The sequence below is a fragment of the Panthera uncia genome, chromosome B1, assembly GCF_023721935.1.
Source record: "Panthera uncia isolate 11264 chromosome B1, Puncia_PCG_1.0, whole genome shotgun sequence".
Classification (NCBI taxonomy): Eukaryota; Metazoa; Chordata; class Mammalia; order Carnivora; family Felidae; genus Panthera; species Panthera uncia.
Genome location: NC_064811.1, coordinates 81,035,392 through 81,041,391, shown reverse-complemented (window position 1 = coordinate 81,041,391; position 6,000 = coordinate 81,035,392).

The following is a 6,000-nucleotide window of genomic DNA, read 5'->3' as shown; positions in this document are numbered from 1 at the left end:
TTTTTCTTTTTCAGGATTGCTTTGGCTTTTGGGGTTTTTCGTGGTTCCATACAAATGTTAGGATTGTTGGATTCTAGCTCTGTGAAGAATGCTGGTGGTTATTTGAAACTCAATAAACAAAAAACAAACAACCCAGTCAAGAAATGGGCAGAAGACATGAACAGACACTTTTCCAAAGAAGACATCCAGATGGCCAACAGACACATGAAAAGATGCTCAACATCACTCATCATCAGGGGAATACAAATCAAAACCACAATGAGATATAACCTCACACGTGTCAGAATGGCTAAAATTATCAACACAAGAAACAACAGGTGTTGGCAAGCATGTGGAGAAAGGGGAACCCTCTTGTACAGCTGGTAGGAATGCAAACTGGGGCAGCCACTCCGGAGAACAGTATGTAGGTTCCTCAAAAAACTAAAAATAGAATGACCCTAAGATCTAGCAATTGCATTATGAGGTATTTACCAAAGGATACAAAAATACAGATTCGAAGGGGCATATGCACCCCAGTGTTTGTAGCAGCACTATCAACAACAGCCAAGCTATGGAGAGAGCCAAATGTCCAATGACTGATGAATGGATAAAGAAGATGTGGTACATATATACAATGGAATATTAAAAAATAAAATCCATCATGAAATTATGCCATTTGCAACAATGTGGATGGAGCTAGAATGGTTTAGGCTAAGCAAAATAAGTCAGTAAAAGAAACACAAATATCAGATAATTTCATTCATACACGGAATTTAAGAAACAAAACAGATGAACAAATGGGAAGTGGGGGTGGAAGATAAGAAAGGGAAACAAACCATAAGAGACTCTTGATAGAGAACAAAACTAAGGGTTGATGGAGGGAGGTGGGTGAGTGATGGACTAGATGGGTGATGGGTATTAAGGAGGGCACTTGTTGTGATGAGCATCAGGTGTTGTATGTAAGTGATGAATCACTGAATTCTACTTCTGAAACTAATATTGCACTGTATATTAACTAAAATGTAAATAATAATACAAAAAGATATATGCACCACTGTGTTTATTGTAGCATTGTTCACAATAGTGAAGGTACAGAAGCTGCCTAAGTGTCCATCAATAGATGAATGGATAAAAAAAAAGATGTGGTATATGTATGTGTCGTGTATATATGTATATGTATATATGTGTATATATACTCAGCCATTACTGAGTCATAAAAAAGAATGAAATATTGCCATTCATGACAACATGGATGGACTTATAGGGTATCATGCTAATAAGTGAGACAGAGAAAGACAATATGATTTCATTTATATGTGGGATCTAAAAACAAAACAAATGAACAAACAAGTCAACAACAAAAGAAAACAGAAATAGATTCATAAATACAGAGACCTGGTGGTTGCCAGAGCAAGGGGGGTGGGAGGATGAGCAAAATAGGTGAAGGTGATTAAGAGGTACAAACTTTCAGTTATAAAATTAATAAGTCACAGGGATTAAAAGTATAGCATAGGGAATACAGTCATTACTATTATAATAATGTTGTTTGGTAACAGATGACATATCATGGTGAGCATCATATAATGTATGGCATTGTCAAATCACCATGTTGTATACCTGAAACTAATAAAGCATTGTATGTCAACTATACTTCAACAATAAAAAATGAAATAACAATAATTTTGAAAGACTTTTAATTTAATCATACCTACAAAATTCCTTTTTCCATGTAAGGCAACATCCAGTTGACCCTTAAACAACACAGGTTTGAACTGCACAGGCAGATTTTTTTCAATAAATCAGTTCAGTACTATAAATTTATTTTCTCTTCCTTAAGATTTTCTTTTGTTTTTTTCTTTTTAGTTCTTTCCCCTTATGATTTTCTTTACTGTTTTAATTTTATTTTGTATTTTAAAGATTGCTTTTTGTTTATTTCTTTCTTTTGAGAGAGAGACAGTGCAAGTCGGGGAGGGTCACAGGGAGAGGGAGACAGAGAGAATCCTAAGCAGGCCCCATGCTGTCAATGCAGAACCTGATGTGGGGCTCAAACCCATGAAACCACAAGATCATGACCTGAGCTGAAACCAAAAGTCAGCTGCTTAAACGATTGAGCCACCCAGGTGCCCCCACTTACGATTTTCTTAATAATACTTTCTTTTCTCTACCTTACTTTATTGTAACAATACAGTATATAATACCTATAAAATACAAAATATGTGTTAATCAACTGTTTATGTTATTGGTAAGGCTTCTGCTTAACAGTAGGCTATTAATTAAGTTTGGGGAATCAAAAGTTATACGCAATTTTAGACTGTGCGGTGGAAGGGGATAATCGGTGTCCCTAACCTCCGAGTTGTTCAAGGGTCAACCATACTCATGGGTCCCAGGGCTTAGGAATGGACATTTCTGGAGGCCATTTATCCTGCCTACCCCAGGGTGGGCTGTGACCTCATCTGGAACAATCATATCCTCTTTCTGGAGAATCCAAACTTAGAAGACAGTGCTTGGATTACAACATTATACAAAGTTGGGCTCAGTTACAGAGAGAAAAAGGGACAGAGACAGAAGGAGAGAGAGAGACAGAGGGGAGTGATAGCCTGTAACCCTTTAGAAACTGATAAAATTACCTTTGAATTTTCCAGACTTTGTTCCAGATGTTTTATGGCCATCTTGATTTTGGAGTACTGATATATCCAGTAACATGTCCCCTATTCTTTTAACCCACCCATCTAAACTTCTAGAAGGTAGGGCAAAGGGTGAGAGCAGAAAACTTGCCAGATAGTATGAAAATAAGATAGCCTGGCTCTATGGAGTTTGTCTCCATGTGTTTTTGGTCATTCATGGAGCCAAAATCAGTTGGGACTTGAAAACAAGGTGGTAATGACTATAATTCCCTCAAACCCCAGGCCTCCAGGTAGGGGAGATGAGTAAACAGGAGAATGTGTAAAAGAGATATTAAGAGAAAAGATTTTATTCAAGGTTCTTTGTCTGTGTTGTTGATTCCAACTATACCTCTCAATTCCAACTCATCTTTCTAGGTTAGTCTTAATAAAATACCTTTCTTTCAAGGCTTCTTTGACTCTCTAAGTAGAAGTTGCTCCTCCATCTCAGTGAACAAATATCTGAGCACTATTTGCCAAGCATTGAGTTAGGTGTTGAAAATGCACAAATGAAAAAACAGGGTACAGTCTTTGCCCTCTGAATACTACTTTGGAACTTTGCTGCCACTGACCACTTCCAACATCATATGAGGGTCTCTCTGCCTTGTTGACCTAATGAATGCTGACCCCACAGCTATCTGCAAGCCCTTAAATAGGAAGTACTGGATCGTATTCATTACAGATACCTCAAGGTGAGCATAGGCCTGCCCTAAGGCAAATGAGCACAAAAATTCATCAACTGTTTATTAAACACCTACTGCATACATGCTACTAAATACAGCTGAGAACATAAATGAAATTTAAGAAGGTTCCTAACTAGAAATTGCCAGTAGGATTTCAAAGATGGATCTCCATACTAAATATCAAGAGCAAAAGAAGACAATGGGTTCCAAGTGCCATGTTGAAAGGGATGACTATGAGATGGAGCTGACATCATCTCCAGAGAGGGGCACTTTGATCTAGGTCTCAGCATTTTAGTATTTGAATGACCCAAGGGTACAGGAAAAGAAGGAACATGATGAGCAAGGGCTGAATGAGAAATGCATTTCTGTTCGGAAGACAATGTAGACACTAGCTTCCAAAGAGCATAGGTCCTATACTAGAAAAAATGGAGAGGTAAGGAGGATGAGAAGGTTAGAGTCAGATTATAAAGGGCCTTGAATGTCAGACACAAGACTTGGACTTTCATCTTTCTTTCAGACCTTTCCAAACTAGATGCAACTTGAAATCATAGGATGTCCCTTACATCTGGTTGGTGAATGTTTCTTAGCCCCCAGTGATTTCTCAGTGACTACATAATCACAGCTTGCCAACACATCCATGAACTAGTCGTCAAATTGTTCCCTTGGCAATTCTAGAGAAAGATGTCCTTTATGTTAACTTATCTACCTGGACAGACTATAATTAATTAAATAGCTGGCTATATGATGGATTTTATAAGGTCACCAAATGTGCATTTAAAAAAAAATTGGGGTGCCTAGATGGCTCAGTTGGTTAAGCATCTGACTCTTGGTTTTGGTTCAGGTCATGATCTCATGGTAGTGAGATTAAGCCCTGTATCAGGCTCTGCACTGTGCATGAAGCCTGCTTGAAATTTTTTCTCTCTCTCTCTCTCTCTCTCTCTCTCTCTCTCTCTCCCTCTCTCTCTCTCCCTTTCAAATAAATAAATATATATAAATCAAACTTTTATTCTCTGGAAACCATACACATACTAGTTATACTGAATAAAGGACAATAGAAATGGCCTCATGAGGATATTTCTCTATTCTCCAAGATTAAAGTCTACCTCAAAGGCCTGCTCCTCTACAAAGTGTCCTCTGAGTCCTTCATTCAGAATGGCACTTCCTCCTCTGTTCCCAGAGCACTGACCCATGATATGGCACTTCCCATGATAAGCCAACACAAGACTTGGTTGTCTGTGTGTCTTTTCTCCCATAGATTGTGATCTTGCTTTTATGGATAATAATTGTAGCTAATATTTTTCGAGGGTTATCGTATCTGCCAGGATGCTTCCTAAATGCTTTAAAAGAATTACTTCATTTGTTCATCAAACCACCCTTTGAAGAGGTACTATCATTTGTCCTCATTTTAAAGGAAACTAGGCTCAAAGACAGTTAAAAAGTAAGGTTAACAATTAGTTGGGATAGGGTCTGCCTGAACCCAAGGCCATGCCATAACCAGTGCTCCAAACTCCCTGTTAATTCAGGTAGACGGCACCTCTTATCCATCACTGCCACCCCACTGTGCCCAGCTGAGTGCCTGGAGCAGGAAGGTGCACAGTCAGTGCTGACTGGTGTTGCACACAGCAGAAATGCCAGAGATAGTGAGCACCTTTGCTGTGACTAACATCTGACTTCCCTGCTACGAAGAAGAGAGTGCTGGAACATATGTCAATCTCTCTACAGAAATGTTTTGAATGGTAGTAGTTTTATAACAATGAAATAGAGACTGATATGATTGAATATCAATTTGACTCAACACTGAAGTTCAAGACTAAAATTATCTAGGCAAATTTAATCCCTAAAAATAACTGTCATTGGGGTGCCTGGGTGGCTCAGTCAGTTAAGAGTCTGACTTCAGCTCAGGTCATGATCTCATGGTTCGTGGGTTCAAGCCCCATGTCGGGCTGGGCTCTGTGCCGACAGCTCAGAGCCTGGAGCCTGCTTCAGATTCTGTGTCTCCCCCTGTCTCTCCCCTCCCACACTCCTGCTCTGTCTCTGTCTCTCAAAAATAAATAAACATTGAAAAAAAAATTTTTTTTAAAACTGTCATTAACCCGTCCTGGGTAGAGATTCAAACCCAGTTCTCCTATGTAAAAGATGAAGAGAAGGAAGGAAAAGGGGAAGAAGAAAAAGAAAAGTTCTAGTCTGTAATTTTGACTTCTACATCTCTTAACTCCAGCCTCGAAAGCAGTCCCTACACATAAAAAAGAAAACAAAAGAGGGTGTGCGTGCTAAGTTCCAAATGAACTATATACAAAATAATTCCCTCCATAGTTACGTAGAGAGAGATTTAAATAAAGTTGAAGCAGACACGTAAAGAGTAAAGGAGTCAGGGTGCCTGGGTGGCTCAGTGGTTGAGCGTCTGACTTCAGCTCAGGTCATGATCTCGCAGTTTGTGAGTTTGAGCCCTGCGTTGGGCTCTGTGCTGACAGCTCAGAGCCTGGAGCAGGCTTCAGATTCTGTGTCTCCCTCTCTCTCTGCCCCTCTCCCGCTCACACTCTGTCTTTCTCTCTTTCAAAAATAAACATTAAAAAAAAATTTTTTAAAGAGTAAAGGAGTGGGTTGCTTCCAAATTTGACTATTGCCGATGATGCTGATATACATGTAGGGGTGTATGTATCTCTCTGAATTAGTTTTTT